The 24,492-nt window shown below is 38.8% G+C and overlaps 1 protein-coding gene across 1 annotated transcript in view; it reads left to right on the plus strand.

Annotated features, from left to right (window-relative positions):
* Positions 1-24,492, plus strand: part of RORA (RAR related orphan receptor A) — a 406,637-nt gene that overhangs the window by 21,947 nt on the left and 360,198 nt on the right. Inside the window, exon 4 of the mRNA XM_058422394.1 lies at positions 3,555-3,671. The gene's annotated coding sequence lies outside the window, so the exon portion shown is untranslated. The remainder of the gene's footprint in view (positions 1-3,554; positions 3,672-24,492) is intronic.

Raw genomic sequence — 24,492 nt, forward strand, 5'->3', positions numbered from 1 at the left:
ATTATGGAATATATTTTAAACTTCAAATTGTAGATGAGTCAAGAAATGTCCCTCTGTTTGTGCAAGCAATCCTTCAAATTTCTCCTGATCAACACTTGCATGTTCTCGATTGCACACTCGGCATTCTGCTGCCTCCCTGAATTTCTTCATGTACCTTTTTTAAAAGCAGTCTTAGATTCATATTTTTTGAATGCTTTTATGAAAAAGTTACAGCTAAGATAGAAACTGTTTTCTTTATGCTGTGATTTCCTGTCATGAAGTGCAGTTTCCAGCATTTCAAGAGAGCAGTAGCTTAATTCAGGCAGGTGCTTTTATGGAGCTCATCTAAATTTACAGTGGTCTAAAGAAGAGAATTTTCTTTGGTGTTTCATTCTCTTCCTCCTGTCACCTGTGTTTCTTAGGGTCATAGGCAGATGCTGGTCCTGACAAGGTCCTCATCAAACAGCATCTCCCAGCAGCACCCTGCATGAATTTGGAAGAGAATGTTTTGCCATCTTTGCTTAGGAGCAAACTAGATGACTTCATGTAGGTGCCACAAGTGAAGAGCTGTGGAGGTGCTGTCCTGGTTTTCAGGATTTATCCTTTCTTTCATTTATGTCAGAGCTGCTTTTTCTCTCCTGCCCTTCACTCCTTGTTTTGCTGTGAGGCTCTGGGATGCTTGGCAACAGCTTAGCTGCTTGTCTGCGTAAAGGTCTGGTAGTGCTACATCGGTAAGGCTGTTCTGTAAAAATGTAATTTAGCAGAATTTTTGCATAAACTCTCAGACTGTAAAACATTTGCAGAAGAGCTATGGTTTGTACTGTTTTCATTCAAAGCAGGACATTAAGGCTCCAACCACATTTCATTATCCATTTGAATAACATTTTTCAATTTAAAGCTCTCTCTCTAACCACGAGCACTAAATTAATACTAGATTCTCTCTCTGCCTAGTGGGAACACTAAATAGATAAATAAAAATCATTGCAGGATAATTGTAGGTGCTGTGGGCTGAAAGCCAAACCAGGCCAATTCAGCCTTTGAGCCCTGTCTGTCTGTCTGCTTTTCTTTTTCCTTGCCCATCAAAATAGGGTATTCAATTATAATCTTTTTTCTGCATACAGTGGCCCAGAGGCATTATTAATCTCAGTGCATTTGGAGAGTGAGTGAAAAGACTAAAGGTTTGGGGGGGGAATCTCTCCCCCCTGTAGCTGTATTCATCACTTAGGGTCTTTGTCAAAAATGTACTTTTCTTTCTCCCTCCCCCCATTCCTTGGAGCATAAGCTGGAATTGACTCCAGAAGTTAAAGGACAATGGAAGCATTAGCACAGGGATTATGGATCTTCTTGTGCAAGATGGGGGCTGGGGGGAGAAGGTAGAAGCATACTACAGGCAGGATAGAAATTTAAAATTTGTGGCTAGAACAGTGCGCACCACTACATAAGAAAAAGCATTAGTGTGATCTCTGTTCACATGAAGCTTTTCAGGTACATGAAAGTACCTCTTTCTGAAGCTGCTACAGAAATACTTGGGTTGCAAATTTAAGTGTCTAAAGAAAATTTTAAAGAAAAATATTGTGTATTAGTGCATTTTCTAATGAAAGAACAGTCTTCTGGTAGCTTGTGACTTTCTGTAACTGATTAAATCCAAGTCCTTTGGATAGGTTCTATAAATGATTTGTGACTGGTTTTAGTTTGGTTTTGCTTTTTTTATAATGAGCACTTACCCATAATATTCCCATGGAGACTTTAAGGTTTGGAGGAACTGAATGTTATGGCTGCAATACAAAGGGTTTTGGTGGCATTTAGCTGTGTGTGTAGCCATAAACTTGAATCAGACGTTCAGCATTGTCAATCAATTCAACATGATTTTCAAAGCAATTTTCTGCAACAGGAGGGGCTTGGATCAGCCATGGACCACGATGGGGCAATGAGCCAAGGCACTAAGTCATAATCTCTATCTGATGTAGGTTAATCGTGAATTTTAGCAGTTCAAAGTACCAAATCAATAAATGTTGCTCTCTCCTAGTGACAGCACTAAATGTTGGTGCTTTAACTTTGCTAGTCAAGCTGACTTGTGCACTGCAAATTAAAGGAGCATTATTGTTTTCTCTGCTTCAATGAAATTGGTTCACCCCATGTGTAGTTGCACAGAATTACTTAGAGAGCTTTTCCCAGTCTTCCCACATGGGTCTAGCAGAAATTCTTTGATCACTGTACTCTTTAAAGTAAAATGTTTATTTTCTGTCTGTGGTATTAGATCTTTTCCAAAGGTCTAATATTGTTTTAAATATATTGTTTTAAATGCCTGGGCTTATCTAAGTAGGAATTTTAGAAGAAAATCTAGTATGTTGCCCAACTATATTCTTAGTGATGCCTGCCTTTCTTTTATCCTACTGGCCTCATGAAAAAAAGGCCAGAAATTATTTTAATGACAAATTAAAAAATGTTCCTACCTTCCCTTGCTCACCCTCCTCTTTGCTAGAACTGCTTCAATGACTATTCAAAATTTAAAAACAAAAAAACAAAAAAAACCAAACAAAAAGCCCCCAACTAAGTTATCTGTTAGAGTATTTAGAAAAAAAGACCAAACAAAAAAATTCCCCAAATAAACCAAGCCTCCAAACTTGTAGAATTCCTGAGTGGAAGACTTCACGCCTGCCTACTGGTAAACCGGTATTTTTCAGAATCTGATTTAACCTGGATAATGCTTTAACAGTGTCTTCCAGCATAAAAGCTTTAACATTTCACATCAGGACCTTGATTTACTTACCATCTGCTCAGAGGTCTGTCATCAACAGAGATGATTTCTAGCTCCCTTCAGATAACTGGCGTTTGGCAGAGCTCTGCTAAACAGTCTATAACCTTGAAGACAAGGAGTATATGATAACCCATGCATAGCAGTTAACTTTTAAGTGGCTTAATAGTCTCTTTTCTTAGATAAATCTGCCAAATACTTCAGTTGGGTCCTGGTTTTCCCTGATTTTTCCTTTTTTATCCTTTAAGTCAATAAATTCAATGAGACCTTGGAGGCAGTGAAGAAATTATTTTTTCTGTTTTATCTTTATTTACTATTAACATCCTTAAACTTACTTTTCTTTTTGTCTGTATATCTTTTATGATTCTTCTGGTACTCTTTCTATCAGAAGAGTTGATCTGGAAATTTATGTATTTGTGACAAAATAAAAAAAAAGGCTTATTTTTTTTTTTTTTTTTAGTGTGTGGTACCAGTAAAGTCAAGAAAATTATTATTATCAGTTTGCCAAAAGTCAGGCAGTCAAAAAAAACAAGTGCCTTCAATTTTAGCTTTAATAACAAGGCTGATGTTTCAGGAGCCTAATAATAAATTTCTTAGGCTGTTGACTTAATGATAGCATTACTCGTTAAATTTATAGAGCAAAAAAATAATTCTGCAGAGGCACTGGCATGCTTAAGAGCCTGCTTAGGTTTAGGTTTAGACATTAAGACAAGCTTAGCAGTATTTGCTATATATATCAGACCTAAGCACATAGATCAGAGTTGCTATTAGATCAAGGCCAAAAACTTTTGTCAAGTTAGTCTTTCTTTTAATTTATCAGGTATTTATAGAAGTTTGAAACTGCTTCGTCCCAAATTACAGCAGCTCTTGAAGCAGTGGGGATTCTGCCAACGAATAACGTCATTGCCCAGGGTGCACGGTAGACAGCAGCTACCAGGTGATGTATCTCTCAATATATTGGACCAATTGCAGGACAGATGGATGGCTTCTTTCTGTATGTTTATTTCTGTTTTTACTCTTGGTTCAAAATCTGCCTTTTTTTCTTTTTTTTTTTTTAAATTGATTGGGTGGGGAGGATTTTTAGGATGAGCTGGCCAGTTGTCTTCAGACAACTGGAAAGACTGAGTACTGCAGTTGGGCCAAAATCAGCTAGGAAGGGTTTGTGTTGTGACCAGGACACTGTATTCTGCCTAGTCAAAATCTGCTCTGCTCTTTTTTGGGAACAATTCTGACTTGCTCCCTGTTTCTAATCTGTAGCAATAACAAGCAGTGTGCTGCTGGGCAAAGAGCTGAACTCAGAGGAATTTGATCTCTGCTCTCCTTCCTGATCTTTTAAACAGGCTTCAACCTGCAGTGCCCAAACTCCTTCGCCACTTGAAGAACAATTGCTGGAACCTTTGTCTTCATGGACAAATTCTTCTCAGCAAAAATTCCTCATAACATTTTTAGCCTCATCTCATCAAAAACTGTCAAAAATAGGTCAACTTTGCTTCCTGCTGTCAAAAGAAGGACCAAGCAGTTAGAGATGACTTTGGGACAGGGAGGTAGATCACAGTGGGCACCCTGCATCCAGAGCAAGGGCCTGTGTGTTTGCTCCATGGTTTTGGGTTGGCATTCGGTATAATTTTTTGGTTTTTGAGAAGGAGGGCTTGAAAGACCAATTGGGAATTCTACCACAAACTGTTCTTCAGTCTTTACTTCTAAAGCATCTGAGTTGCAAAAGGAGACTTTTAATGCTTAACTTGTCAAAACATTGTGCAGTAATTTCTTGGATGGTTTGGGTATCAATTTTAATGGCATTATGCCTGATGTGCTTTGTTTTTTCACTCTAAGATGAAAAACTGAATAGCAGAACTCTGAATGGTGTCCAGGTGCAGCAACACCTTTCTGTATTGCCTTTCGAATTCCTGACTGTGCACTAGGACTGCAATTAATTTATAATAAGGTTTGGCACAAGCCACCATAATTTGGCTCTGAAAGAGCCAAAATTAGCTTAGCCATGATTAGCCTATGAATGTTTCTATACTGCTTGTGATTGACAGGAGTCCTGTGGACTTTGTACTACAAATAGAAGGGATTTTATCCCTCAATGCAAGTTGCTTTGTTTACTTCTAGGCACGTTAAAATAAGAAAAATCACTCTGCAAATGCGTTGTTCTTGAAACCCTGATGCTTGTTGATTAGTGCCCAGGCAGCATTCACAGCATCTGTTTGTACTGTAAACCTCTGTCAGCTCTGCCTGTGCACATGTTCCTTTCTGTTCATGGCTGTCTATGAGAACAGGCTGGGAACATCTTCTGGCTGTACAAGGAGGGACATTTGCTTTGCATGAGACAAATTTCTGTGCCCCAAAGTGCCTTGTGACACAGGTCAAAACCAGTGGGGGTTTTCTCTTGAAGGTAGTTAATCTGAATATGTATCAAAAAGCTAGAAAGATGATGTATTTCCACAGAAATTGTCATTTTCTGGTTTGGCTCTATTGTAGCACTCATCAAGAATTTATTGTGACCAAATCTGGAGTATTCTTGGTGGGATTTTCAGGAGATTTGTGATCTGTGTGACACTGACCTACAACAGAGGAGCTGGAAGGGTTAATTCTGAAAATCTACATGAGCTTGGAGGAAGTTGGAAAGAAAACAATGTACCATGATCAAACCTACTTCTCATTGAGATTAGTAGTTCATTGGCACTCAAATGTTGATTTTTATAATGTATATTTAGCTAAATTTCTCTCCTTGTTTCCTTCCACTATTTAATTTTCATCTTCTGCAGCTCTGTTCCATGCTCTATTTTTTAAATTGTGCTCAGTGAAATTCACCTCTGTGTCAATCTTCAGGCCATCTCTATCTTATTTGGACCTTCTGCAAGGTATCTCTTCTGTTTCCAAACATCACCTGCACTAAATACTTTAAATTGCTCTGGCAGTCTTTTGAGCAAGTAATGAGTTACACTGAAAGATCTGTGTATGTAAACCTCTCCAAATGCTGTATTTTAAATGGAAAAATCTCCCTTATGGTAAACAACAAAGGCTTCTAGAGGGAAGGGTGGATTGGTTACCACATTATCAGCCCGTCTGAACTGGTGAAGCAGCACCAACAAAGAGATTTTCATCTGCAAAGGCCTGAATGAAAGAAAGGAAGAGAATTTTAAGTGGACAGAAATTCTTTTCTCCTTGCTGGCCTGTGATTCTCTTAAGTCATTCATGGATGGCATAAATTAGGGTAACCTAAAGGAGCCAGGATAAATTAGGGCCACCTGTCTCAGCAGTAAGGAGCTGAAACCAGGGATGTGACACCACTCCATTTTCCCCTTCCCATCATTGAGTTCCCATGTGTGTTTCTTTGTTGTAATAATTTTAGGTGCCAGAGATTGCAACATCATCATTATTTTTTTAGTGTATAATATTCTTTTGATACACTTTTTATATTTAATCTCTAAATAGCCAGCCTTTTCCTTAAATGTCCTGGCTATATTTCCCTGATTTACTTTCTCATGTAAGACTAATGATCTCTGGAGCTGCCAGAAGTATTAGATGATTCTGTTAAACATTTGGAAACTGTCCCAGTTTCTGCTTCACCTTCGGAGGGGGTGATCTTCTGTTTAAAGTCCTCCATTGATCTTCTGTCTTTCAAAACTTCTCCAAAATGCATGAGAGCAGACTGCAAACGTAAATCAGGCTTAAAGGAAATGTATTCTGCTATCCTCACTAAAAGTAGGTAAGTAGAAGGTAATGCAGTCTGGTCATGAACTACCAGCTAAATGAAAGGGCCTGGATCTTCTGTCATCCCCTCTGTTACTCTGGATCCAAAATCTCACAGCTCCACTCACAGCATGGTTTCTGTCTGGAGATTTACTCTTGGAGCAAGCAGATACACTAAACTTGTGCTAATTCAATCTGATTGGATTCTTTATTAAGTGGATATTCTTTATTTGTCTTTTTTTCCAAGTAATTCTAGCAGATCTCAATCTTTTGCACTGTTTTCAACTTCTGGGAAGCCATTTACATATAACAAATATTTAAGCGTTTCTAATATTTACATAAGCTTTGGGAAAACTACCCTCATTCAGAAAGCAGATAAAATTTCTGCAAGATACATCTTGGGCTCAAAAGAGGGCCCATCTTCCTATGAATATTTTGAATGTTTTGAAGGATTTTTGAATTATTTAATATATTTTCAGTGTGATCAACATCTATCCAGAAAATATGGAGCATCATCCTCCCAAAAATATAGTTTATAACATGGCAGTTTTGCATTTGCCGTGTCCTCCTCTCCAGACAAAGATTAGGTAAGGGAGTCTCTCCGCTGCTTCTGGCTAAGGAACTTCAGTGCTAATCTCTGTGTGCCTTAGGGATGACAGGAGAAAAGACTTCAAATAATGTTGATTCTTGATCAAACTTGATTTTAATGAAAGTGTCTTTTAAAGAAGAGTATGTAATTGACCTGTCTTTGTTCAGCCTAATGTGATTGAGAGGAGAATTAAATAATAACTGTCAGACACATCACTTTTTTTAAGCATACAGAAACAGCTACTGTCAAATATGCAAACACAGAAGGGAAGGAAAAGCCTCACACTGCTCTGTAGTTTCAGCTGAGATGAATTACATCAATAGATCTCCCGCAATTCTAAATCTGTTTCAAAGAGTGTTTTCAGTATAATAAAAATATACTTTCTTACTACAATTCTGAATGTCAGGAGTGGCTGGGAACAAGTCTGACTAGAATAACAAATTGTCACTAGTCAACTTTCTAGTGGGTGTCAGTGGGCACCAAGCCTATTATGCTGCAGGAAATTTTCACTGCAAATGTGTTAAGAGGCCCTTTGAGTCCTCCTGGTTGGCTCAGTGTTCCTTGCTATGCACACCAGTGTGCTGTGCTTTGCTAACAGGACCCCATTGTACAGAACTGAAGACGTAAACAAGAAAAAACACAAGCAGGGAATCACGAAAACAAATTTTGAGGTAGATGTCTTACTGGAGTGATTTCTGTTGCTTTATCAAATGATGAAAAGCATCTAAAGCATGTTATGATTGATTAGGAGGTATGCAGGCCGGAGAATTCTGTTCATTAAATGAGGAGCCAGACCCAGAAGAAATAAGGTTTGGGGCACCTTCTGGGAAAGGATCTGGCATTCTGGGGACAGGAAGCTGCAGCTAGGAAGCAGTGCTGGAAAAACCCTGTGGTGGAATTGGAAAGGCTAGCTGGCACTCAGAGGTTCAGGTTTGATGAATAGTCTCAATACAGACAATATATAGGTGTGTGTGTATATATGTATATATTTGTGTGTGCATTTCTTAATTAACCTTACAGTTCTGGAGAAGTGATGCCTTGCTGGGTTTAACAGAACCCAGAACCTCTCTTGTTTGAGAGCCAGAAGTGGCTAAAAACTTCTCTAGTACTATGAGAATTAACTCTAGATTCTTTAGATGGAAACAGGTTGAGCTTGAGTTGAGCAACACTTAATTCAACTAATGCTTCATTTACTCCTATAAATTATCACAGTTAATGTGAGTAAGTTTGATCTGTTAGGGGTGCAATGAGACTCCTGCTACATGAAGTGCAACTGGCTGTTTATCTTGGTAGACAAATAGGAGAGGGTAGAAAACAATCCAAATCCTGCAGTTGGAAGTAAATATGGCAAACAATCAAAATCATGGCTAATAAAACACAGAAATCAGTACTTTGAGTGAAATAGCCCACCATAAAATCAATTTTAACACCATGAGCTGCCAGAAAGTGTGGGGTTTTTTCAGCTTCAATTTAAAAAAGATAAGTCCCAGTTGTTCTGGGAGGTGTAGAACAGTGGGCCTTAAGAGCTTCTAGTGGCCATATTTTGCTTCAAGCAGCTTTCCAGCGCTTCTGGGAAAAGAGAGGGTGTGATATGTCCCATAAAATACAGCGTTTCTACAGGATTCAACTAGTTAGTTCCAATTAAACTTGCCAGCTAAAAGGCAGTGACCATAATTTGTGCCCTAAGTAAACAGAACAATTTTATAATCAATTCATTGACTTTGTTGCCACTGATGGAAAGGCTTTACAATCAGCACAATATGTTCAAATCATCCCTCTCTCACAAAAAGCAGAGCAGGAGGCTGCGCCTGCTGGAGGCTCTGCAGAGCCCTGTTGTGCAAGGCAGTCAATAAAGAATTACAGTAATCTAATCCTGAAGAAAGACAAAAGTGTAAATGGCCTTTCTGAGGGCTTCCTGAGATGGAAGTGACAACTACTTGGCAACAGCCTTTGCAAATGGTGCGGAGATGATGTAGTGGAGATGAAATGCTTCTCTGTGGTCTAACATGATTCTCAAATGTTTCCATCTCCCAAAGAAAGCATTTGATTGCAAACCTCAGAAATATGTGCTGGAGGAATAATCTCCTTTGAGCTTCACAGCCAAGAAGCAGCATGATTGTGTTGTTCAGGGAAAGTTTGACACGGAATTGAACATCCACCAAAAATGCTACTGCTGATGTTATTCAGTCTGCATCTGTAGGAGTTATGTGAATTCTGGACAGAAATACTAAAACCAAACTTACTGCTCTCCCTTATGAGAAGGGTTTTGCTTTTGCCTGCAAAGAGCTTGCCTTTCTCATGGAATAGGCATGTCCCTAGAATGTAAGACTTGCATCGGAGTCTGACAGAAAGTGGTTGCCTTTCCCATTATCAAATATAGCAGAAGAATCTTCTTTTTGATCCAGATCTTCCTGTGCTACTTTACCTACCCCCAGGGCTTGTTATCTGAGCCCCAATGGAGCCGTGCAAGGGAGAACTTGGAACCAGTGAACATGCCGGAGCTGCTTACATGCTCCTATGGATATCAGAGAACAGATCAAAATGCAGGTGTGCACGCACTTGAATTTCAGATCGATTTCTGAAGGTGCTGCTACCACTAAGGAGCAAATTCAAGTATTCAAATCAACTCTGGGGAGATCTTGCCAAGGAGACAAGGATGGGCCTGTTGCAAAAGGCACAAGGCAGCTGTGGGCTGCCTCTAACACAAGCAGTGGATGGCAAAGTCCAGTATTTCATTTTATAGAAGACCTACGTGTTCCTGGGGTCTGCTTTTTCCTCAGTTTTGCCTTATATAAAAAAACCCCTGAAGTAGATACACAAAGCTACTCTTATAAATTAAATTTTGTAATTGTGTGCTCCCTAAGTTTTGATGAATCAGAGAAAAAACACCTTTCTGTATTTTTGTTCTTAACTTCTTTTGAGAGGAGGTAAGAGGAGAGCGGCATCTCTGACTTGGAATCAGAATACAGCACTCCTTTTCAAACCTTCTGCTCAGAGAAACAATGAAAGTTGCAGGGATCAAAAGGGTGGGAAAAGGGTGCAGCTGAGATTATGCTTGATCTGTGACAAACCCTATTGTGAAAATGAGACAACTTGGAACTTCAAGGCTGAACTAGAAACAGGAGATGGGGATTGAAGCTGAGATGGAAAAAATACTCCAGGAGAATGAAACGCATTAAAGATAACTGGGGAAGGAGGAGGGACAGTGATAAATGGTGAGTGACAAAAGAAACTATAAAAAATAAAGGTTAAACCAGAAAGACCACAAAGGATTTGGAGTGAAGTTCACTTTCTTGAAAATAACTGGAGTAATTAAACTGTATTGAAATTTGGAAGAAACATAAATTCTTACCATAAAGACTATGTAGAAAATAATTTTTTCAAACCAGAAATTCATGACTATTTTGCTGGCTCTTGTTCTTACTGCACTCTGGTGGTGCCTGTTTGCTTATATAGTTGTATATGGGCACAGGGATGTGCTTGTGCTACTACCAATCTTAATTGAAGCAGACATTGAAAAAAACACTGATAATTGGTAAAAATAGTTTTGAAAATGAGGCAAAAATGATAATTTCTTCAAAGTTTGATTACATGGAATGTAAGGAAGGAGTTATACTAATGGAATGAAAACTGACTTTTTTTTTGTACGAGGAATCTCATGAAAAAAAAAGTGTTATTGTATAATCAAAGGCTATGATATTTTCTAATGAAGGAATAAGAATAAACAGATGGCTTTTTATTCTTTTATTCAGATGTTTCTCTCATTTATCTTCCCAAACTTATGTTCTTAGGTTCTTAGTCTGACTTGTATGTTTCTTTCCTCCTTCCCCCCCCCCCCCCCCCCCCCCCCCTTTCTTTTTTTAGTTCTCTTGGGGGATTTTTTCAGTTATCTTTTTGGTGTTACAGTCCTGTTTTTTAATGAAAAATGAGTGTGGCATTTTACTACAGCTGAAAATTCCTACCTGAGCTCAAGGTAAGCATTTGTTTAAATGGAATTTGCAGACTTCTCTAAAAACTCATTCTGAAGGAACTGCTGTAAATAAATGCTTCTTTGTAGCATTAACCAACCAAATACTGAACTACTGAGGATTCTGAAAAGAAAGGTGATTATAAACTGCCACTGAAATCTATTATTTTTCTGAAAACCAGTTTATCTGCTTCAGTTTGCTCAGGGTAGGTGAAGTAACACCAAGCAATGTGAATTCAATTAAATGGATCTGTGTAGAGTCATGTCACTGTGGTGTAATAAGCAAGTAAATCTAAAAAACCCCGCCCTTATCTAAGTTTATGTTGATGTAAAATGCGTATCAAGACCACACCTAAATATTTAAGATACAATGAAGGAGTTTCTTTAAGAAAATTTAAAGAGAGCTTTAAAACCAAAAGGATGATGAAATATGTTAAAATCATTTGTGTGGTTGAAGATTTTCTGGGACTGCTTTCTGTAGGCCTGAATTTGGAAGTCATTATTCATTGTTATAGTGACTGAGAAGATTTTCTTAGAAGTCTAATCAGTAGAAAGTTCTTTCAGGGATTTTCTCATCTGTATTGTACGAAAGTCACATGGAATTTAATTTTGCAGCAGGGAATAGAAGATGAAACAGTGATAACATGGGAGTAGAACAAATAAAATTCTTGCTATACATGCTCCTTAAAATCCAAAAATGAATATATTTGGGCTTGATCTAAAGTCTGCTCTTATGTGAAGAGTCTGATGAGTTTTCCAGTCTGTGAAAGTTATGATATGGAAATGTTTTTGCACAAGGAAAAGGAAACATTCATGTCTTAGGGTAAGAATGTGAGAAGTTTTGTCTTTTTCTGAGGCTCTTTGAAAAATGTCTTAGATGAATGGTGATGTTTGCACTCCAGTTCTGAAAATACAGAAAGCCTTAGTTCTCGCCACGTGTCTTTTAACTGGATGCACTCAAATAATTCTCTTTGGGATCACAGCATTACCTCTTTTTAGAGTGAAAAGCATTTCCATCCAAGTTCTTCCACGAAAGAACAGGATGAGCCGTGCAAATTATGCAATGTGTAGAAGTTTATCTGTTCAGCTTATTTGTCTCTGGTTTCAGAAAGAGAAAGAAATTTAGCTTGCAGTTAAGGATAAATTAGAGGAGAACTCTCATGACCTCCCTTACTGTATATTGCATTAGTTTCCTTAAAACACTCTTGAAGTTTGAGTCTGGTACATGAAAATCTCTTTTTTGCATTTAAAGAATTCTCCAGTTCTGTAAGCACATAGTGTCTTTGTGTTCATTTATTTAGCAGCAGCAGAGAGTGCTTCCTTCCTTGAAGGCTTGGTCCCCGTCTCTTTTTCTGCAACTGGGCTGAGTACGTGCCGTGTATCAGTTCAGGGAAACACCTGTACAATTTCTGCTTTCCTTACCCTCTCAGTTGTGGTAAAAGAATTGTGAACAAATGTAGCAAGAGGTCTGGGCAGTATTTCTTCTGCATTCAGTCAGGATTTAAACCAAAAATACAAGCCTTTGTGAATCCTAATGAACAGAGCTACGAGCAAATTGCGTTTTATGGTTTTGGAATAATCAGTCAGACATATTTATACCATCTGGTGATGTTAGTTATTGTTCGGGTTTGTAACACAGCTCTTCCTGGAATAGCATCATGCAAAAATGGCCGTAATGAAAAGGCAAAACTCTCAGAGAAAGTTGAAAAGAGGTGACTTCCTGGTGAAAATATCTGGTCAAGAACCCTGAGGGTTGTGGGTGAAGGGGACAGTGAAATGCCAGGGGTGTGTGAGCTGAGAAATAAGATATTTCAAGCACAGGTCGTGGCTGACAGCTCTGTAACTCTTCCTGGTTGTATGGGAAGAGCAGGTGAGCTCATTTGCCTCGCTCACAGACCAACTCTTTCTGACGATTTTCAAGTCAAGTGGAAGTTTGAAATTAGTAAGGTGGGAGGTGAGACAAGGCCTTTGTATTTGTCAGTCTTTCCACCTCAAGCTTTAGGTCGAAACAATGGTGAAAGGCTGCCAAGGCTGATGTGTTTCATAGGAATTGTCTCTGTGCTCTGGGAGAAACACCCACAGGTCAGTGGTTCCTTCCAGCACTTTACCTTTGCCTCGGCAGCTGCTTTTACAGACGTGATAAACTGCACTTCTGTGCATGATTTTCAGGTAGACTGATACATCTGGTTTCTAAAAAGTTAAGCCTTTTAATTCTCTGTAGCTCAGAAAAGGGGAAGCTGTGCAGTCTCTCTGTCTCCTGCTGTTTCTTGGGTACCTTTCCCAATTTTGTTTTGTGTTAGTTTGGTTTTCCCCCCCCAAGACTTACAGTAGTTGTAAAAATGTGTAGCAGCTGAGCTTTTTCATCAAGCATCTGTTGGGGACAGAACTCAATCAGATGAGAAACATGAATGGCCAGAACAGATGCACCAAACTCTTAATGTTTTCCTCCAGGCCTGAAAACTCTGCTGACATTTGCCTAAATACAGCTAAGGCCTAGGCAATCTTCTTATTTTGACAAGAAACTTAAATCAAATTTTAATTAAAAAACTATTTGATTTTTTGAGAGTGCCTGTAATTAATACTATTTGTCTGACATTTCAAATACTTTACTCAGTGTAATTTTCTCAGCTGAAGGAGGTTTAAAGCACCAAGAGTATAAATGTTGTCTTGTTTTATACTATAAATGTTGAGGTGTGGAAATTTTTCCTAACATGGCTTTTAGAAACTTCTTTTGTATGTCAAAAAGTAGCATTAATACATAGTTAGAGTCAGAAAAAAGTAATGCTGAATGTCATACTTTTAAGCACAAGAGTTTTCATTATAAATGAGAAGTGGATTTCTTTTATGAACCATATACTCTTTTTTGTGCGTTCTCAAAGTAATTATTTTCCACTGCAACACAAACCAGTAAAAGACCACAAAGACTTTCTCAGATACTGGTATATCTGTAATTCTTGTCTGGGTTTGGCAGTGCACTCTTATCCCAGTGGCTGCTGAAAAGTTACAGGAAGCTCCTAGGCCATGGTGACATCTGAACAATTTCAGCAGGAGCAGCCAAACCTTTTGGCAGTGAAGATCTTTTTTAGGAGTTGCCATCACAAGGTCAGAGATGGAAGTGTTTACTGGATTGGGATTGTATGGAATTTATGAGGAGCTAAACTGAAGTTTTGAGTGTTTAGCAGTCTTGTGACAGCTCCCCAAATATTGGAGAGTAATAAGTTGAAGCTGCCCCATTAATTTAAAAGTAGAGCTAAGCAGTCAAACCAGTCAAGGGCACGTTCATTAGATTTGAGCAGAATTTCCTCTGCTCACTGCGACCCTCCTGGGATGGACTGGGATGGTGACACCAACGCTGGTTATGGGCTAATATGCTGGGAGGTTAATTTGTATCTAAACTGGAGAGTTTCTCTGCCTTGGAGCTCGCTCCTGTGGATTCCCAGCTAGAAGCAGTGCACCGTGGGCTGTCATTGTGCTCCTCAGCATCTCTGCTTCCCCTGTGTACACTGCAGCTGGTTCTGTGGAATGCTGTCAGAAGGTGTCTCCTGGATCCCAGCTTCTCTTGGATTTGAACTTCAACAGAAGCTGGGAATACAGGAGGATGAGGATACCACTGTCTGCCATAGAGAAGCAAGTTTGTTAATTTGCTTCTGAGAAGGGCACTGTCTTCCAACTCAGTTTTTGCTTATTAAGAGTTCAGCAGGACCTGAGAGGTCCTGTCACAATGATCATTTTACAGTTGTTTTCAAACATGGAAATAAAGTTGGAGATTTGTATCTTTGTACACTGGAGATCATGTGTGATGGTGCAATCAGCAAACTCGTGTCTGTGGAAGAAATGTCCGTCCTTGAGCTGTTTTAGGTGGGAACCAGAGCCTGATGATGTTACAGGATGGACATTTTTGGGTTTGGGGAGCAGGGATGGAAAAATCTGTGCATGTTGCATGTTCTGGATGTCTTCCCCCAGAAGGGCAGGCACCAGCGACAGAGGTATTTGCTCCTTAGCTCGTGTCACTTTAGCAAGTCCCCTACCTAATGAAGTCTGTTCACAGCCTTCAGGATAGGAAACTGTAGGGATGTATCTTAGGGAGCAGCACGTAACTATTACCTTACAGACTCACACTGTTCTCTTCCCCAACTTGTCCTCTGCTGGTTTCAACAGCAGAAGTTGTAAATGTATCTTCCTGATGCTCCCCTGGGTGAAAGATGTACACCTTAGCTGGAGGAGGAATTAGAACTGACCTAAAACTTTTGTGAGAGCTCGAACTGCTGAGCTATTAGATGAAGAAAGAGTTTTTCCTGCAGCTTTTAATAAAAGCCAGGTATTGGGAGTTGAGAGAGTGGGGGCAGCAGTCTCCCTGCAGTGAGGATTTGCTCACTTGGTGTCTGCAGCCTTAAGACATCTCTGCTGCTCTGTGTGAACCTCATCTCTGCCTAACCCTCCTTCTGCACTAAGGAGGAGCCCTGGGCACCAAACTGGGCCCTGGGGATTGCTTTAAACCTTGTTTGACTCTGAGTTAGACGACGTGAAGCTCAGTGTCATTGTGCAGAAACCTTTCTGTGAATTCTCTTGCAAAAGCTCATGAGCGCTTTTGAAAATACTTAATTTTTTTTTTTCTAGGCCTAATATTCAAAGGTGATATGGGAACCTCTAGTGAAAAGGGATGAGAGCTTCATGATGTGCCGACAATCGGCACTATCCAAAAATAATTCTCAGGTTGTGCTCCTGTGTAACTGTTCTCAGTTATTATTGTGTTATATTCTGTCTTGATATGACCTCTGCAAGTAGTCTTTATTCTCATATTCCTATTTCATACATTGTATCAGCGCCTTTGAGAAAAATTCAGATAAATCAGTAGAAAAATCTGTGTTCAGACTAAAGGAAACATAATTTGAATTTGTCAGAAAACTAAATACTCAGAACATTCCTTTGAAAAACAAGTTTCAGGACAACCCTGTTTTTAGTAGACTTGCATAAACCTGGGTGATATTTATAAAGATATGTAACTCTCCCTAATTGAAAACCTGACTAAATATCAAACCTCATTTGTATCTCTGGATGCACAATGGAGCCCGGTTGCTATAAGGTCGTTGACTGCAGTCTATTTTCCTGTGTCTTTTTAGTAGAGCTGAGATGGATGCCATCTAAGAATTTACAGGTACTTTTATCAGTGAGAAGAGATAAAAGTGAAAACTGAAAAATGTAGTAAAATGAGTGGTTTATGGAGATTACTAGAATCCAGGAAGTGGCATTTCTTTTTTATATATCTGTTGTTCAGTAACTCCCTCTCTCCCTTTTATGAAGACTAACCCCTGCCATTTTCCCTTTAGAGACTCCCCATAGGCTCCAGCACAGAATGCAAAATTCTGTAAAAACAGAATTTCTGTTTGCCTCTTCTGGTTCTTTAATGATGCACAGAAACTTGAAACAGGAGATGATTTTTCCTTTCTGAGAATGCTCACAGATTAGTGTATGGCTGTTATTCTAGCTTGTGTTTGTTTATTTTATCACATCATATAAAAGACCCTGACCAGAAAAGATTAAAAGCTTCCAAATCACTTTTATGGAGAAATAAGTTGAGAAAGTTCCATTTTTAGCTTGTGCAGCATAATTAAACCCACTAATGAGTTAAAACATTAATAGAGAAACAACACAGAAGACTTAATACTCAGTATGGAGTTGTCCATCATTCTGTACACTCATAGCCCTCTACTTTGTTAGACCCCCTTGAGTTCCAAGTGTGATTTGAAATTGCCCTTCAAAGTCTCTAGCTTGAGCCTCCTTCTTCCTAATGGAACTACAGAGATGTGCCCAGGTTGGTTCATCCAGAAAATGTCCTTTCTGGAGTTAAAGCAGGAAGGGAGGTAATGCAAAGCTTGCCAGTTTTTCTTTTAATCTTTTTTAAGAGTCTAGATGTGTGGCTCTTGGTCCATAAATTAGAACAACTGTGAGAAGCATTCCAGTAAATGACCAAATGTAAATGCTTATCTGTGAATAAAGCCAGTGGTGGTGTGGACTCATTCAGGAATCTACAGGGCTTCCTGGGGGCAGCTGCAGAAATGTATTAATTCTCTTTGTCCTTCCAGTGCATGGAGAACATTCTGCCATTAGTGGGTTCCACGGCACTCTGTGAACTGCACACCAATCTGATCTCTTCCTCTTTTTGGAGAGCCAAATGCTTTAGCTATTTTCTCAAGCATTTAGAGGTTTTGCTTTTCAGAATGTTCATCAATTGCTGCTACTCTAGTTAGACTCAGGCAGTACAAACACAAAACTCCCAGTCTTGCTTGGCTGAGCTGGCGTAGCAGTGTATGAACTGCTTGCATCGGGAACCTGCTGGGATAAAGAAAGTAGCAGTGGCCAAACACTGAAATATCTGGGATTCTGCACAGGCAGTGGCACTAAAATTGAAAGCATTAAACACAATCTTGCTTAAATACGAAATAGCTGCACACTAACCCCTTCTACTTCCTGGCAAGAATAATAATGCTGCTCTAATTCAGAATGAAATTAAAACCAAACAAAACAAATTCTCTGTAACCAAAAGCAAGTCTGTGGCAGGGATGAGTCAGGACTGAAGTTTTGAAATTACGAAGTGAATTTTATGCAGGAGCCTCTTTCCCTTTCCCTGTTGCCAGGGAGGGTTCATAGGCAACAGACTTAATGGGTTAGGCAGACAACTTGTTGCTGACTAAGTCACGAAGAGCTGACACCTCTTCTGCATCTTGGAAGGCTTTGCATGCTCTTTGGATGTTTCAGACCAGTGGCGTGCTTTGAACTCTTTTCCTAAAAGGAATTTTTTCCATAGCTTTTTACAAATTTGGAGTGAATCGCTTGCTTTTTTGAGTAACTAACTCATTTTGTTCTTTCTCCTTTCTTAGAGGTAAAGCACGCTATTTTGTTAGCTACGAAATTAGTTCCCCGCAGTAGCAGGGAGACCTTGGGTCAGTTTCATCAGGAGGGATAACAGATATTTTCAGGTATTGCATACTAATGAATAGCTGGCTCCTATTATTTACCTACACCAGAAATTTAATGAATACCTTGAAAGCTATTTATTGAATTCTGTGTTTGTGGACAACAGTGCTTCAAAAAGTGCAGATCACTGAATACCATGGTCAAGATGCTGTATGTATGCAGTTAAATACAAAAATCAGTTCATTTCAACCATGCATGTCCTTGTTCATTCTTTTATTTGCCTTAATGGCTTTCTGCCACCATTTAAGCATTTTAGAGGTGGGCACAGTGTGAATTCAAGACAGTCACAAACCAAGGAGCATCTGGATAAAAGCTTAAATATATGCTTCTACTAACTGTAGTGTCATACATAAGGAGAAGAATGAGGATTCTGAAAAAGCTGGCAGGTACCATGGTTAAATGATTTGTCACATGACTACTTTCTATCAGGAGACTGCTACAGCTCCTGGGCTTTGGCAGTGCTGAGGTGGCTCCCAAAACTCTCCAGCTGTGGGTCAAGTCCTGCTGAGCATGGAGATTTGAAGAGCTGGAGCGCTTGCTGCTGTGAGTTTGTGGCTCTGGTGACCGGGCAGCTCTTCTGAACCAGGGTGTTGTGTTTTACCAGCAGGAACAGAGCGAGGCAGGAGGAACAGAGCCGAGGGGGAAAGGCGCTGAGTGCGGTGGCAGGGCCGTGATGAACACCCTGGGCTTTGCCAGCTCCCTGCTCTGACCTCCTCAGAGGCTCGAGCAGGTTGCTGCATCTGTCCCACTCTGCCTGACAAGAACAGAGGGATATTGTTTAACTATTTGTGGTTATTTTGATGTCTTGTTTCCTGGTACTGGCAAAACAAGTAGTGTGACTTGGCTTAGGCTTCCTTGGAGCTAATTCTGAAAACATGAAATCATTGCACATATGTTTTCAGCAAGGGGCTTGTTTTGAACCTCTGTGTTGTTTCTTCTGCTTTGCTGATGGTCCAGAAACCAAGGCACCAAGAACATGCAGCGAGTGGCTGGATTGCACAGTGAATGGAAATTTATTTCAGGGTGAACGTAGTGATCATAGAGGGGCTTCTTGTTGTCGTGACTTCTTCTAACGCTCCTCTTGATGGTTCTATAGATGCTGCTAAGGGAACAGAATTGTTGTCTGTGACCACTCAAAAAAGACAGCTTAGTTTTCCAATAGTAAAATAGTTCATTATAATTCTGGGACCACTGGTACCACTCAGTTTCTTGAGCTTGTATCAAAAATTTCAAAAAGAGGGGATATTTAAAAAGAAAAAACCTGACAGACCTTATATTTTAGGGTGTTTTTTTGTTTTTTCCTCAGGAGGAAGCTTTACTAATTTAAAAATACTGTGTTGTAATAGTCCATTTTTAAATCCAGAATATTAAAGACCCTATTCCTGGTATTTATGGCCTGAGTTCAGCAAAATACTGAGGCGTGTATCATGTAAAGCACTTCATTAGTTTTATTCTTTATGCTTTCCCAAGTCTTATTTCTCCAAGCCCCAATCTTTTCATGTATAAATATGTGTAAATCCACTGACACTGAGTTTTTTGCTTTCTGGATGTTCTGCTTGCCCATCAAGTCTGAGGTAGACATTCTGGTAATTGTGTGTAGCCAAAAGGGGCACATAACTCTACTTGGCTGATACAGAAAGTCTTGACTAAATGTGTGGTTGTCCTGTGTCTGCAGTCCAGAGCGTGCACAGATTTCCTTGTAAAAGGAAAGTATGCAAGCATGGTCATTTTAAACAACTATTCCATCTTTGAGTATTAAAAACAATCATGAGCTCTTAAAAAATCCTGCTGGAAAGTTTTTCTGATCATTTCAGAACTATTCACCTCCCCCATCCCTTCCCCTCTCAGGGGAAAGCATTTGGAGAGTTGGATTCTTAAAAATCTCACATCCCCAGACTGAAGTTCTGCAGAAAAACCTACTGTGGTAATCAGCATGTTCATCTGGGGAAAAAACAGAGCTGAGCTATTTATTTATCTTTAATTATAAGTGGTTAAACAAGGAGAATAGACTTACAGTTCCTACTGAACTTAAAAAGACTCTGATTTGTGCCAACTAAAAATTAATTAGTAAGGAATTTTTAATTTCAGCATCTTAGACCAAGAATCCATTCCTTGATAAAGATGTCCCCATGGAATAGAGTTATGAGATGAGATTAGAAGGAATGTAAACTTTATATCACATGAAGCTTCTACTCTGAGCACCGATGCAAAGGGCATTCCTAAATTTTTTTTTTTTTTTGATGTTGGAACATAACCTCAGAGGTGACCAGTCAGGGGCCCAGCATGCCAGAAGAAAGGACACGAGATTCCATAATGTAGGTGGAAGATTTTGAGGTGGAAAAGTATTAAGGGCTTTTTAATCTGAAGTAAGAAATTGCTCTCCTGGATTTGTGAACCTGAAACGATAGAATAGCGAATATGATTCATTTTGGAAAATCGTCACGTGCTTGATGCAGAGGGGCATAAAGCATTTGTATTAAAAGCCCTATCAATTGTTTCTTATTCATTAAACCTATCTCTCCTGGTTTTGTTAGATTTTGGCATTTTTTGAGGTGTGGATATAAAGTAAGGAAAGCTTAAAATTCCCAGTGGAAAACAGGTGATCACCAGACATAAAGTATTACAGGTTGGCTTTTGGTTTTTTGTGAGAAATATAAATCTTTTGGCTCTCAAAGTCTAAACCAACTGATTTCAAACAATTTCTCAGACAAATTTTACAGCATTAGGGAAAAAAAGTGAATTTAAAGCTATTTGTTAGTAGTACAGCTTTACATTCAGACAAATCAAAAATTCTAAAGTAGAGCTGCTATGTTGTTCTTGCTTGTTTGTATTGATTTATGAAAAGCCACAAACATTGGTAATGAACTTTAAAGTGAACCACTTGTTATTCCTTTGAAAACTGCTCTCTGATCTCTCAGTTCCTTATGGTAATTGGAAATCACAATAAAGAACTTGTAAATCTGTGAGTCTCAGTGGAGGGGAGGCACAGCAGTGGCACATATACCAGAAAAATATCAGTGCATTATAAAGGTTATAGAAAACTTAAAGAATAATTGTATTAGTGTAAAGCTAGTGCTGTAAATATTTAATTATTTCCTTCTCTCCTTGAGTAGTTGGAGGCAAATGATTGCCATCGTGCTAAGGTGACAACAGGCACACTGTGAAATCATTATTGATTACTTTGGGTGAGTAGTGGGAGGCCTGCAGGGATGAAACATGGTGGAAACTGCAAGAAGAACCTGGGAAAAGTCCTGTGGACTTTGGAAATATGTCCATAGGGTAACATTGCCATGAAACACGTGGAAAAAAAAAATTCTCTTTTCTGTAAGCAAGCTGATTTTCATGTTAGTTATTCACCACCTAGGATTTTACTTTTGTAATTTGTTTTTTTTTTTATCTTTGGTAGTTTTGCCTGAGTTTGTGCTTTGTCATTTTCAAATGGTGGTTAAATCTCTACAATAGCAACAAGGATTGCCATGAGGAATTATGAAAGGATCCTACGTATTATGGAAGGTAGTAAAGAGAGAAAGAAACGTAACACAAAATTTACTGTAAGTGACAAGCTGAAATGGAGGAGTACTCTAAGAATCTATGGAGTACAGCAGGTTTTACTTTTGCTTTAAACTTCAAAATAACTGTGTGGGTTATCATGAAGTCTCCCAGTCACAAGATTCAAACCTCGACTACTAAAACAAACTTTGTGTAGGAAAGAGCTTTCTATTTTTACATGAAACCTGTAAGGCAGTTTATTTTTTCTAAATGAGAGCATATAGTGTGCAAATACATCTGTGAGGATATTTTACATAGCCTGTTCTTGCTTTTAGATAATGGCTTTCTTTTAAAGATAAGTGATGAATCTTTCAAAAAGGAAAAGAGGAAGGAGAGATGCATTAGCAGTCTCAGTTAGGGCTGCATGCATAGGCCTGGAGAGATTCAGAAATAGAGAGCTGGGATTTTTCCTTGCCAGGCTTGCTGAGGCTGAAATTTGATTTGGAGATGGTTGAGGGCTCCTAGTTTGAGATAGTGAGAGTTTCTCTCGTGGATATTCCTGAGCACCCTGTGTGCGTTTGTGTACCTGAGCATGGGTAAGAATCCCCATGTTCACTGTACAAAGGCAACAGAGAGCTGTACCCAAAGTAGAGTGACTTTTTTTGGCTAGAAAATTCCATGGTTGGATCAATTTAATGAACTCTAATTTCTGATCAATTTATTCAGTTGAAGAAGAAGAAATTGGGAAATATGCAAGACCTTGATGCTCATTTTAAAATGTGTTTCACGGATTTGTTTTGGGTTTTTTTTTTGGTTTGTTTTTTACAGAAAATATTGTTTTACTTTGAGACATATCTCAGCATAATTTTTATGAACAAGTTAAAAAGTGAAGGCACCAACCACATATTTTAATTTCAGGTCTAATTAATTATTTTGTTTGGTTATACGGTACTTATTTCTCATCAGATGAAAAAAAACCTGAAAATTTGCAAGATTATTTTGGGTTTCGGTGTTTTATGGAACACTAAGACAACTCTAACAACAACCAAATTTGTTTTTACAGTATTAGAACTGTCAGTTGTGAAAGCTAAATAGTTCTGCCCTCCTCCCTCTCATCTCCAAACACAGAGAAGAACAGATCTCGTCTTACTATGCCTTTGTTCCATTAACACGCTGGAATATATTCACTATAAAATTCTTCTTCCAGGGATTCTTTTTCAGCTTTATATTAATCTTTCTAGTCTGTATTAAATATATAAAATTTTGGACTAACTATTATAAAAGACACAAGCTGTTCTACCGTGGAGCTTGCAGCTCTTAAAGGGTTAAAGCAGGCAGCAGAATATATGTTTTCTTTAATACAAGTTGACCTTTGCATGCTGCAGTAGACAGCTTTCTGTTTTCCTTGAAATCAAAATATTTTACTAGATACAGTGTTTAAATAAATCAAATGAGTCCTCAAATGATGTAAAACCTGACCATTTAAAATGAAATTACTACTTTCACTTCTGCATTTCTGGCATAATTCAGTTTTAATGCTCAACTAAGCTGTAATGTCTCTGCTGTGTATTTGGGCTGCTTGATTATACTGATGGGTTGTGTAATTTTTTTGTTACATGTACAATGAAGGTAATTTTTGTGTTTCTAAGCTAGAAGATCAAGTTCTGTGACCTGGAGAAAAAGAAGGCAAATCAGAATGGGTACAGGTGCAGGTCCTTGGCGTTGCAATGGGAAACCTGGGAGAGCTTTCCACCACCTATCTAGAATGTCTGAGAGATGGGTTGGAGACAGTTTGTACAATATCTTCCCCACCTTTTGGAAGGGGCAGAGAGTTTGTACAATATCTTCCCCACCTTTTGGAAGGTGTGCTGGTGGGAATGGTGAAGGTTACTGATGGAAATTTATTGGGAGAATGACAGAGATGTACGAAGGCATGTACAAAATTATCATCTAGACCATAAGATTTTTTTTTTTAATCAAGGACAAGCTATTTCTTTTTCTCCTTGTTTCAGCCTGCTTTTAACCTGTTATTACTTTTAGAGAGGCATGTCTTTTGCACAAGTATGAGTTATCAGTCTGATATTATGGATGAATTCTACAATAAGTGTGGTATCTGAGGAAACAGCTCTCGAGTAAAGACAGTGAAGAAGGTAGTACTGAAGCAAGAGCTAATTGGAAATCAACCACACCCACTTTGGACTGAAGGGATCCAAGGTTTCAGAAATGGCCGATCATTTACCGATCTTCACGACAAATCTTCCATTTTCTTGAGAACCAAAATGTATCTCTGGATCAGATTTTTCTCTTCCCTGTTTCCCTTCATCTCTCCAGAGAGTATGGGCAGGCTGAATTGCTCCTCTAATTCAATTATCTTACCTTTGTGGGAGGAAGAAGTTGTCTGGAAGAGTATGGAAAGAGAGAAAAGTCTTCATCTGGCTAGAGAATATTATTCAATAATTTTTTTAACTATCTGCAAGAAAACAGCAGCAAAACCAGCTTGCTGAGAGAGGTGCATACCTCTGGGCCTTTTACCTTAATTCACTCACAGAAAATGTTGAATTTTTAAAAACTGACCCGTGCTACTCTTTATTTCAGGAGATGCTGATCATGGACATTGTTCTGTACAGATAAGCAGAAAGGATTCTTGACTTTGTATGTTGTGTGCTTCTCCACTCTCTTTCAGAACCAGAAAATCCAATAAGGAATGAATCCAAATGGCAGGAGACGAAAGTGGAAATAGAGGCTTAACAAACTACGAAAAGCAGCTCATAGTTTACACGATGAGTTTACAGCAGGAAGAAGGAGATTCCTCTGAATCTGTGCTGTGCTAGCTGGTTAACAAATGCTTCTCAGTCTTTAAAACAAACAAAATTATGTCTGTGAGTGCAAATTCCAGCTGAACTGTTTGATGAGCTTTCCACTTTGCTTAGCGATAAAGGTTGTGGGAAAGGGTCTGCTGAAGCTGCATCCAGTCTAAGTGCCTCCAGCACAGTTGTCTTATTTATTTTCTATTATTTTTTATTTTGTTTTTTTTTCATC

Source organism: Hirundo rustica, chromosome 13 (genome assembly GCF_015227805.2).
Source record: "Hirundo rustica isolate bHirRus1 chromosome 13, bHirRus1.pri.v3, whole genome shotgun sequence".
NCBI classification, from domain to species: Eukaryota; Metazoa; Chordata; class Aves; order Passeriformes; family Hirundinidae; genus Hirundo; species Hirundo rustica.